At 42.6% G+C, this 12,728-nt stretch overlaps 1 protein-coding gene across 5 annotated transcripts in view; it reads left to right on the top strand.

The window, feature by feature from the left end:
• The window catches only part of FHOD3 (formin homology 2 domain containing 3), a 623,525-nt gene that overhangs the window by 483,518 nt on the left and 127,279 nt on the right, over nt 1-12,728 (top strand). The gene's annotated exons all lie outside the window — the stretch shown is intronic.

Genomic DNA, 12,728 nt, shown 5'->3' with positions numbered 1-12,728 from the left:
TTAGACCACCAGAAATTAACTGACTGTTACTGCTTGAAAGTAAACGACAACTCCAAAGGATATCATGCTGGGTTAAAGAGGGAGAGGTAGGAGATTTTAATTATGCGGCTGTCAAGACCGGTTAATCTTAAATAATTTCCAACCGGGCTTGATGGGCTCAGATTCACATGTTGCCAAATTGGCCTTTAATTCTTCAAAAGCCTTCTGCAAGTTAGCAGCTTGCAGGGGCCTAGTTTACCCTAAACCTCAACTCTAAACTTGGCCATTAGCCTCTGCTTTGGTTAGTGCAGACTCTTGCTCCTTTTGTGAATTTGTTCAAGCTTTTTACTAGCCACTGTACCTGTATTTTAACATATCAAAATATTTTACCCAGGGTCTTTTGTGTATATGCCACTGAATTTACATTTCCAATTCATCTTTTGAGTTTAATTATTTCCTCTTTAATTTTCCTCAGTGTTCCCTTTGTTATATTTTTAATTGCTTATTTCACTGAATCTTTCCACCATCTGGTGTAAGTGGTTCCACAGTCTGTAAGTGTTTCCAACCACAAGGTATTGATTTAATCCTGCTTTCAAGTGAGTAATTACATTAAATATACCCATGGTGAAAGGCACAGTTTTTCATTTGCTCATCTTCCTATAGGAACTTAGCTGGATTTATCTTTCACAGTCTGGGTCAAATCATTGTCATGTGAAACCAGAACAAAAGACTCCAAACAACCACTGTCACTCTTTTATCTCTTAGAAACAGAGATTCAAATCAGCCAAAGTTACAAGTATTCCAATTCTTTTGAGGTTTTTGATTAATAAACTTGTGTAAGAACAATTGTTTTTGTTCTCCAGTTGCTTTTTGAACAGCTTTAATGAGGACAGTTAATACTTGTCTTGCATATGTAGTAGACATTGAGATTAGGGCTGTGAAAAACTTCTGTATCAACACCTGAAGTTAGGTAAAATTTGGAATTAGGACTCAATGTAAAAGTGACCCTCGGAAGCCTTTTCTTGACGAGGAAGAGTGGTCCCAGTGTACTTGTGCTTAGATTACACGTGCTAGTTCAGTTTGACCCTGAACTTGACCTTTTCCTGTTACGGATGCAGAGTAATGCCTTTAGCTTGATTTTAGTAGATCGAGTTGTATCATAGACACTAGCAAACACTACTTCAAAGAGTTAAAAGCCGCTTTTTTATGAGTACAGTGTAGAGCAGTAAATTACTGCTAAACAGGAATTGAATGCAAACATTTCACAAAGGGAACATTCCTTCATTTCTATCCTGTAATTACGTGTGTATTTGTGTCCATATATATTATATGTAGGTCTGTAAAATTAGGACTCCTTTTGAGTCCAGCAGTACAGAGCTCATGACAGCAGAAAAATATGTAATTACATTTTTTAAATGAAAAAACTAATAACTTAAAATAACACATCCATGCGTAAATGTTATGACTTAAAATATACCTCTGGACCTTCCAGGAGTAGAATCAAGCCCTGTGCCACTGGGACATGGCGTTATCTCCTCTTTCCAATGACATAAATCTATTTCTAGCCCTATCAGGCATTAACCTGTCTCTGATGCTGGACTGAATATTGCCTGTGGTGAGTGTAAATTGGGTTGGGAGGGAAAAAAAAGTTCAGTGTCAGGATATCCAAAAATACAGTGGCCCTTTGAAGATGCTCACGAGTTTGAAATGTTAGACATAGACCTTAGGCAGCATGCAAGTGGCTCAGAGTATGTGGTGCATTTATTTTATCTCCTGGCTCTGCAATTCATCACATGGATGTGTCTTCTACATATGGCATGTGTATATTATAATTTCAGCAATAAAAGAAGCATTCAACCCTTCATTTTGAGACATGATTACACAGGTCAAAATTCATCCCCTTTGAAGAAAATTATGCAACAAATTCTCTCTTATCTCTAGGCACAAAATACTAATTGTTACCCTTCATGAAACATTCATTTCTTTTGGGCATCTGACTGTGCAAGGGCTGCACAGATCTGCAAATGTGAAAACCAGTTGTACAAATAGATTTTAACTCTTACCGGTATGGCAATTCAGGAGAGGGACACAAAGGGGGCACCACCTAAAGGGGGAGCATATGACCCCCTCTGTAACCTCACATGTGACTCCTCCTCGCCCACATCCCGGTGTCATGCTCTCCCCATCCCTTCCCCATCCCACGTTACCTGGGTGGGAGGCTCTGTCCTCCTGCTGCGCTGGCTCTCCCTGCCATCCGGCTGCTCTTCCTTGTAGCCAGGCCCCAGAGCCACTCTCGGATGCTGTCCGGTGCAGCGACAGCAGCTGCCTAGGAGAGTGTCTGGTTCTCCCAGGCAGCCGCAGCCCTGCACCGGGGAGAGTCCCAGGCAGCGTGGCTGGAAGAGGCGGGGCTCTGACCTTCCAGCTCTGGCCCTGCCCCTTCCTCTCCCCACCCGGGCCGGCAGGGGCAATTGAGCTGGGGAGGGTCACTTGTAGAGCCCTGCGCGGATACAAATTTATATCCGTGGATGTGGATATCCATAGATAGAAGTTGGTATCTGCCGAACCGCAGCGCCCTCCTGGGAGCCGCAGTGGTGAATGGAGCAGAACGTGGGGCCGCTGGGCGGCCCCATGCCAGCAGCTCCTCTGGCGTGACATTACCATCCCCAGCCCCACCCCATCCCTTCCACGTAGCTGTTTCTCCTGTCTGGGGTCCTTTCACCACTGCGGTTCCCAGGAGAGCAAGTCCTGCGGTGTTCAGTGGATACCGAATGTGTCTTTCTGATATGGTGTAACAGCAATAAATGTCTTAATGGTATAGCCTACCTGACCGTACCAGCTTACTTGCACCACTGGTGAAACCTTTGGTCATTGTTCAGCCAATAGCTGGACAAATACCTGGATCCAAACCTAAGTCTTTGTTTCTTGTATTGTGTATGAGCTTTAGTTCTAGCTATTTCATTACTAGAAATTACATTGAGGGGCAAATTAGTCATCACAAAGTACAGTGGCCTTTTCCCATGTTTTGTAAGCAGTTTGCATTTTGTTGAGTTGCCTGGCCTCTGGTGTTCTGAAACAATAAGAAAAAATATTTTAAATTTATGTCAATAACTAGTATTAAATTTGAGTTAGTTATCAAATGAAATATTAAACATCAAAAAGGAGAAGAATGTATATTTATGTATACTACAAATAATAATAAAACCCCTTTCTGAATGAGTGTAATGCACTCATAGCTTTGGGGGGACCCGATCCTGTGAATTTTATAAGCATGAGTAAGGATTATTCATATGACTAAAGATTCTAGTATGGACCTGTATAATATATAACACCTACTGCCATGTATGTGGGAGCTGCACAAAATTAAAAACAAGAATAATTAAAATATGTTGAACTCAAAGGACTACAAAGAAGCAAACACCGTCCCAAAATAAAAGCTAAAGAAAGAGTCAGAATAAATCTGAAAAGCAGAAGTGGGTAATACAGCAAGGATGAAATTGTCAAAGAATAATTGATTTGCACAGAAAGAATAACTTACGTTTATGGGTACTTGCCCTGCAAGGTCCTGAGCACCCTGGCCTTCATCCAGCAAAGCACTCAAGCTTAGCTTTAAGCATGTACTTAACTGCTTTGCTGGTTTGCAGCCAGAGTGCCCAGGACCTTGCAGGATGAAGCCATAAAAGTCTTTGAGGGAGTGTTACAGATCAATGTGATTATCCTGGATTTATGGATTTTGTATGTGAACCTCAGGTGGAGGCTAGAGTTGTGAAAAATGCATGTATCCACCCAACAGCTTTCTTTTGCCTGTTGAATGCACCCCTTTATATTCAGTTATTTCTTGAAATATTTTAAGCCCCCAGTTTGTTATGATGTAGCATACACAGATTTTCTGGGTTTGGGGTTGAATTTAAGTCAAGCACATGATTTCTGGGTGCTCTGCCATTCCAGGTGTACACACCATGTTACTCCAGTGACAGGTCTACTCTAAGCAGGGCAGAATCATGTTTTTCTTATGGAATCATGAAATTCATGACTTGCAAAGATGCACGTGGAGGGATCTAAGGATGGAATTTTGCTTATTGGACAGTGGGCTGTAATGTATGTTACACTAATCACCAACTAGTTAGTTCAAAGTACCATGGAACTTTTCAGTGACCTCCATCTGAGGTATTCGTGTGAGATTATGTAGATGCTGTTTCCTATCTCCTGACGGTAAAAATTTGAAAATAAAAGAAGCTTGATAAGCAGATGCAATTAATAGTTAACTCCAAGGTGAGTTTTTTGCTTTCAGCTTATGGTTTCAGAGTTATGAAAGGACAGCATAAATGATCTCCTCTATATCCTTATTTTTTATCTCATTTAGCGGAGAATTATCCAACAAGCACTTCATGTGTGATTGCTGATACAGTTTATCTGACCTTAAAGAACAAGAAATGAGGAGAGAAGCATTTATCTCGGAGCTATCTAGCATGATTCAGTCTGAGTTTGATTCAGTTGATGGACCTTTCAGAACGTGGGCTGCATTTTGCCTATGAAAACGAGAGCTACACCTTGAGTTTGAAAGAAGAGTCATTGACATTCCTGTTTTTAAAACCATTCTTTGAATCTACTGAACAAAAACATTTGTATAATTCAGTGCAATAGTAACACTTTTTGTGTTTACTTCTTTTTTGGGTGTATCTGTGATTGTACAGTGGAAAGAGAAGCTATTTGAATTTGTCAGCTTGTAAATTCAGCTGCAGATCTTGCCAGCTCCTGCTTGAAAGACTGTTCCTCCATCTTATTTATCTGTACCCCCTGTGGATAGCCATGGTTGTGAAGTGCATATTACAGCTATGTGAGATCCTGGTGAAGGAAGTCTAACCATAGTGCACTTTATTTTTAAGGAAAGGGATATTGGCTCTTTTACTGCTCCAGTTTCTGAGTGTAATTCCCAATGCAGAAGAAAGTGAGACACTCCAGACTTCCCATTTTAGGTTAGAGTACTCTGCCAGTGCTCCCACCCTTCATTTCTTCCTCCACCAGCAAACCATCTCCCTCTCCCTTAAAACCAGAAAGCTACATCAATCTCAATTGCATAAGCCCACCAGTTCAGCCGAAGCAGGGCGATAGTATGTAACAGCCAGAAAGTAACAATATACACTGTTCTCTCTGTACATCTAACTCCACTTTTTGATTGTGAAGAGAAGATGTTTGTTCTAAGGCTCCCCTGTATTTCTGTTTTCTTTAGTTGGGCTCAGGCCTTACAGGATTTCCCTGAAAATTAGCTCCTCAATCTAAACAGGGTCAGCTGACTCGGGCTCACAGGGCTCTGGCTGCAGAGCTGTTTTGTAGTACAGATGTATTGTATTGTAGTGCAGATCTTCAGACTTAGGCTGGGGCCTGGGCTTTGCAACCCTCTGCCCTCCCCACCATAGAGTCCCAGAGCTCAGGCTCCACCCCAAGCTTGAATGTCTATACCACAATTTTACAACTCTGTAGCCCAAGCCTGGGTTAGCTGACCCTGGCCAGCTGCAGGCGTTTAATTGCTATGTAGAGCTACGTACACGCCTTTACCTGTGATCTCACCACTGGAGACTGAAGGTGGAGACAGATGGGTTTATAATAGGGGGAAAGTCATGCCCTTTCTCTAAAAATCAAGGATGGTTAACTGGTGACCTGGGGGCTGCATCCAACCCACCTGATCATTTTATTGGCCCACCCATAGGTGGCCAGTGAAAATATTCAGGGGAGGGGGGTTGAGTAGGGGCACAGCCACAGGTGAGCCTGAGTGGTTGTTAGCACCCAGGCCCACCCAATTCTGAGCACCACACACACTGCTTGTAGTGAGGTCACTTGCAGGGAGTGTGGAGCAGAGCAAAGCCAGGACTGGAGGCCTGAGCCCATGTGCTGGGTCGCAGTGCCACTCAATGGCCCAATCACCTCTCTGTCACTCATGGAGGGGAGGGGGCTCCGTCCCACATCTTCTGGCTCTTGTTACTGTCATTGGTTCCCAGTTCCAATCGCCAAACAGACTGTGGCCAATGCCTCCGCGCCCAGCATGGGAAGGATGGGTCACATCTCTACCAGGTGTGCAGGGACAGTAACCAGTGCCAATAGACCCTTCCTGAGCCTCCTCCCTGCTGGCATGACAGAGGGGCAGCAGGACCAAATGTGAGTGGCATTGTTACCTGGCACACGGGTCATACTGTTGCCAGTCCCTGCCTCTGCTTTACTCCTCCATTGACACAGACTCTGCCACATGGGGAACCCATGCGCCTGGCCGCCCATTGACATAGGCTCCAGCTCCATCCCATGCCACTCCGCTCTGGTTACTTCTTCTCCATTGACAGAGATGTGCGCTCCCTCCTCCCACATCTGGTGGAGGGCTTGGCCAGAACCTGATTGGCTTTGAGCTCCCACACAATCAGCCAATGGGAAGGCACTAACTGGAGCTGGGTAACATGGGGCAGAGTCGGAACAGGTGCTTATGGGGAGGCGGAGCCAGGTGGAGCAGTACGAGGCAGCAGCAGTTTTACTAAAAGACACGGCGCAGTCTGAATATTTTTTTCTACATGGTTCGCTTAAGGGTTTTAATGGCTTCTGTGGCCCTCTACTGCCTTAAAGTTGCCAACCCTGTTCTGAATCATAGTGAAGTTGTGGTACGAAACCCATCACTGTCAAATAAGCCTTCTCAGCTGCTTGTAAGTATATGTCAGTGACGGGATACTTTTGTTGGTACTTATGGTTAGAGTCAGTGAAATCTGCAGTAAAATAGGATTAAATTCTGTGGCAAGAACTACATTCTTTTTTAAGCTTATTGCCATAGCACCTTAGAGCCAATCAAGAGAGAGGCTCCGTGGTGCTAGGCACTGTACAAACACAGAGTCATAGATGGCCCCTTCCCCAAAGAGCTTGCATTCTAAATAGACAAGACAGACACAGGGTTGGGAAAGGGGTAGAATACACAAGCAGAATGAACAGTGTGATGACAGCAAACAGCATGTTATTCCACAATTTCTTTATTTATTTATGTATGTATTTGGGAGAGAAGGTTAATTTGGGGTGGACAGACTAAAGGGGAAAAAAGGAGGAAGGGAAGAGGGATGAGGGGAATGGGGCAGGTGTAGACTGAAGCTGAAATTCAGATACTGTGAGGGAGGTGGGCAGGAGGGTTGGAGGAGGCAGCCAATGAGCACAGATTAGAGTAAGCCTAGTCAAAACTATAGAAAGTTCTCTGAATGTCCAAAGGACCGAAGGTCCCTGCTTTGACTGCTTCTGCCCCACCAGCTGGAGTGTCCGATGGTTCCTCTCTGCAGCCCACATGGCACATGAGAGGGGAGGCACCATCTAGGTTCTACTGCCCCCCGAGTCTGTGTGTGGGTCTCCCTTGCACAGTTCTGGACCCATTTTTATACCTCCCTTTCGTCCCCTCCAAAATAGTAGTCCCGGCTTTGGATACTTCTGCCCCTGGTGGCTGGATATTCTGCACCAATATTAAACAGTCATAGACTTTAACAGAAAAAGGTAACATCATAATCATGTAGTCTGACTCCTGCACATTATAGGCCACAGAACCTCACCCACCCACACCTGTAATAAACATAACTTCTGGCTGAGTTACTGAAGTCCTCAAATCGTGATATAAAGACTTTGAGTTACAGCAACTCCACCATTTTACTCTACTTTAAACCAGTAAGTGTCCTGTGCCCGATGCTGCAGAGGAAAGTGAAAAACCGTCAAGGTCTCTACTTAGCTGACCTGGGGAAAATTCCTTCGTGACCCCAACTATGGTGATCAATTGAACCCTGAGCATGTGGGCAAGACCCACCAGCCAGATACCTGGGAAAGAACTCTCTGTAGTAACTCAGAGCCCTCCCAGTCTAGTGCCCTATCTCTAGCCTTTGGGGATTTTTGCTACTAGCAGTCACAGATGGGCCACATGCAGTAGTAGGCAGTCTCATCATACCATCCCCTCCATAAACTTTTCAAGATCAGTCTTGAAACAACTTGGGTTTTTTTGCCCCCTCTGCTCTCCTGGAAGGCTGTTCCAGAACTTCACTCCTGTGATGAGCAGAAACCTTTGTCTAATTTCAAGTTTAAATTAGTTGATGGCCAGTTTATATCCCTTTGTTCTTGTGTCAACATTGGCACTTAAATAACTCCTCTTCAGCCCGGGTATTTATCCCTCTGATGTATTTATAGAGAACAAAATCATATCTCCCCTTAGCCTTCATTTGATTAGGCTAAACAAGCCAGGCTTCTTGAGTCTCCTCTCATAAGGTAAGTTTTCCATTCTTCTGATCATCCTTGTAGCTCTTCACTATACCTGTTCTAGTTTGAATTAATCTTTCTTAAACATGGGAGACCAGAACTGCATATAGTATTCCAGATGAGGTCTCACCAGTGCCTTCTATGATGGTACTAACACAGTGGTGGGCAACCTGCAGGCCACATGCAACCCGTCAGGGTAATCCGCTGGCGAGCCATCAGACAGTTTGTTTACATTTGCATGGCCACCTGCAGCTCCCAGTGGCTGCGGTTCGCCATTCCCAGCCAATGGAAGCTGCGGGAAGCAGCAGCCAGCAAGTCCCTGCAGCCCACACCGCTTCCCACAGCTCCCATTGGCTGGGAATGGCAAACCGCGGCCTCTGGGAGCTGCAGGTGGCTGTGCAAATGTAAACAAACTGTCTGGCGGCCCGCCAGCAGATTACCCTGATGGACCACAGGTTGCCCATCATGGACTAACACTTCCCTGTCTCTGCTCAAAATACCTTGCCTGATATATCGTAGGATTGCATTAGCCTTTTTTATGGCCACATCACATTGGGTGGCTTGTAGTCTCCTCTTCTGTCACTTCCAACTGATACGTCCCCAGCTTATAGCAAAATTTCTTGTTAGTCCCTAATACATGACCCTGCACTTTGCACTATTAAATTTCATCCTACTTCTATTACTCCAGTTTTCAAGTTCATCCAGATCTTTTTGTATGATATTCCAGTCCTCCTCCATATTGACAATACCTCCCGATTTTGTTTCATCCTCAGATTTTATTAACACACTCCCACTTTTTGTGCCAAGGTCATGAAGTAAAATGCTAAATAAGACTGGTCCCAAGACCAGTCCCTGAGGAACTCCACTAGTAGCCTACCTCCAGCCTGGCAATTGACCTTTCATTGTGACCTATTGTAGTCTCCCCTTTAACCAGTTCCTTATCCACCTTTCAATTCTCATATGAATCTCCATCTTCTCCAATTTGACATATAATTTCCCATGTGGAACTATATCAGATATCTTAGTGAAATCCAGGTAGATTAGATCTACTGCATTTCGTTTGTCTAAAAAAACAGTTACTGTCTCAAAGAGATATCAGGTTGGTGTGGCACAATCTACCTTTTGTAAAACCATGTATTTTATACCAAATACCGTTTACCTCTATGTCCTTTACTACTTTCTCTTTCAAAATATTTTCCAAGACTTTGCATACAATTGAGGTCAAACTAACAGGCTTGTTGTTTCCCGGATCACTTCCCCCCCCTTCTTAATAATAGCTACTGTATTAGCATTCTCCAGTCATAGAGTATGATCCCTGAGTTTACGGATTTATTAAGGAAATTCAGCCAGTTAAACTGCTGAAACGTGGTGAGAGAGACCTTTGCTTTGAATTCACTCTTTTTTGTTAAGAGAGGCATTAGTTGCATTTTGCTTTTATCTCTTTTGTAACCAATTCTGACTTTTATGGGTCATTACTTATATTCTCTTAAAATCTATCCTTTTGTAGTTAATAAACTTGTTTTATTGTTTTAGCTAAACCAGTGTGATTGGATTGAAGTATTTGGGAAATTCCATTTGAGATAAAAGGATTTATGTATATAATGTTCTATTAATAAAATGACAGACTTTATAGGAGCTTGTATGGTCCAAGAGTGGTCTAGGCAGTACAAGATGTACAGTTCTGGGGAAAGTCTGAGAATGGGAGTTTGCTGATGTTGTTCTGCAGTATAATTCAAGGGTGGCTGGCTGCAGCACTCATATAATCTAACAGGGTAACTTACATGCTAAATGACAGGTTTCAGAGTAGCAGCCGTGTTAGTCTGTATTTGCAAAAAGAAAAGGAGTACTTGTGGCACTTTAGAGACTAACAAATTTATTTGAGCATAAGCTTTCGTGAGCTACAGCTCACTTCATCGGATGCATTGCAAATTGCATTGCATTGCAAATGCATCCGATGAAGTGAGCTGTAGCTCACGAAATCTTATGCTCAAATAAATTTGTTAGTCTCTAAGGTGCCACAAGTACTCCTTTTCTTTTTACATGCTGAAGGCTCTGTGTGAGCAGACCAGGAGTGGTTGCTCTCACAGTGAAACAGTGTAAAAGTCACCCCAGGTTGGAGAAATGAGAGGACACAGCTCTTCATGAGTCTAAATTGTACCCTGGTATGACACACTCTAGCCATATCCAGAATGGATCCTGGGGTTTTGTATCAGACCCCAAGCACTATTCTAAACCTCTGTTACCTTTCTTCCCCAATGTTATTTTGACCCAAACAGATTCTGTTTTATCCATTTCATCACTTCTAATTTTTTTTACAGTCTACCTCATCATTAAAATACAATGCCACTTCACCACCTATATCTTTATTTCTGGCTTTACTGAACAACACTTACCCTTCAATACCTGTGCTTCAGCCATGACTACTAGTTCACCATATTTCTGTTATCCCTATATCCTCTGGTTTCACTTCCTGCACCAGTAGTTCTAGTTCTTCCATTTTGTTACCCCGAGTCCTTGCATTGGTGTACAGACATCTTAGTTGTTTCTACTCGGCTTCACCTAGATTCCTCACCCTATTAGATACAGTCATTCTAATGCCAGTTAGAGTCATTTGTATTGGCAGTATCTTTCCTTTTGATGTCCATTCTCCTATCCTTTGTTTTTCCTTTCTCCATTGCTGTATCCTCTCTTGATTTTTCTCCCACTCAGTGTTACAATCAGGCATGGAGATTATAGAATCATAGAATCATAGGACTGGAAGGGACCTCGAGAGATCATCTAGTCCAGTCCCGTACACTCATGGCAGGACTAAGTATTATCTAGACCAACCTTAATAGGTGTTTTTCTAACCTGCTCTTAAAAATCTCCAGTGATGGAGATTCCAAAACCTCCCTAAATAATTTACTCCAGTGCTTAACCACCCTGACAGTTAGGAGTTTTTTCCTAATGTCCAACCTAAACTGCCCTTACTGTAATTTAAGCCCATTGTTTCTTGTCCTATCCTCAGAGGTTAACAAGAACAATTTTTCTCCCTCCTCCTTTTATGTACTTGAAAAGTGTCATCATGTCCCCTCTCAGTCTTTTCTTCTCCAGACTACACAAACCCAGTCTTTTCAATCTTCCCTCATCAGCCGTGTTTTCTAGACCTTTAATAATTTTTGTTGCTCTTCTCTGGAATTTCTCCAGGTTGTTTCTCCACATCTTTCCTGACATGTGGCATCCAGAACTGGACACAATACTCCAGTTGAGGCCTAATCAGTGTAGGGTAGACTGGAAGAATTACTTCTTGTGTTTTGCTTACAACACTCCTGCTGATACATTCCAGAATAATGTTTGCTTTTTTTTTTGCAACAGTGTTACACTGTTGACTTAGATTTAGCTTGTGATCCACTATCACCCCCAGATCATTTCCTGAGGTACTCCTTCCTAGGCAGTCATTTTCCATTTTGTATGTATGCAACTGATTGTTTCTTCCTAAGTGGAATTCTTCACATTTGTCCTTATCAAATTTCATCCTATTTACTTCAGACCATTTTTCCACTTTGTCCAGATCATTTTGAATTTTAATCCTATCTTCCAAAACACTTTCAAATCCTCCCAGCTTGGTATTGCCCGCAAACTTGATAAGAGTACTCTCTATGCCATTATCTAAATCATTGATGAAGAAGTTGAACAGAACTGGACCCAGAACTGATCTCTGCGGGACGCCACTCAATATGCCCTTCGAGCTTGACTGTGAACCACTGATAACTACTCTCTAGGAATGATTTTCCAACCAATTATGCACCCACCTTATGGTAGTTCCATCTAGGGTATACTTCCCTAGTTTGTTTATGAGACGGTCATGCAAGACGGTATCAAAAACCTTACTAAAGTCAAAATATGCCACATCTATCACTTTCTTCTATCCATAAGGCTTGTTACCCTGGCAAAGAAAGCTACTAGGTTGGTTTGACATGATTTGTTCTTGACAAATCCATGCTGAATATTACTTATCATCTTATTATCTTTCAGGCATTTGCAAATTGATTACTTTAATTATTTGCTCCAGTATATTTCCAGGCATTGAAGTTAAGTGACTAGTCTGTAATTCCCCAGGTTGTCCTTATTTCCATTTTTATAGATTGGCACTATATTTGCTCTTTTCTTTTCCAATACTCTGAAATCTCTCCCATCTTCTATGACTTTTGATTAACATAAATCATTTTGTGTCATCTGCAGATTTTACCACTTCATGACTCACTCCATTTTCCAAATCATTAACAAATGCATTAAACAATACCTGTCCTAGGACAGAACCTTGTGCAGCCTGTTGTCAACATTTTGCCATAATGAAAATAAACTTATTTATTCCTGTGCTTTGTTTCCTGTCTTGTATCCATTTTCTGATCTATGGCAGTACTTTGCGTGTCACACTCTATTTAGCAGCCCCTTGTGAGTGACTTTCTCAAAGATATTTTGGAAGTCTAAATAAATTACATCAGCCAATTCTCCTTTAT

This window comes from Dermochelys coriacea, chromosome 2, assembly GCF_009764565.3.
Source record: "Dermochelys coriacea isolate rDerCor1 chromosome 2, rDerCor1.pri.v4, whole genome shotgun sequence".
In the NCBI taxonomy this organism is placed as follows: Eukaryota; Metazoa; Chordata; order Testudines; family Dermochelyidae; genus Dermochelys; species Dermochelys coriacea.
This window is presented reverse-complemented; position numbering and strand designations above follow the sequence as displayed.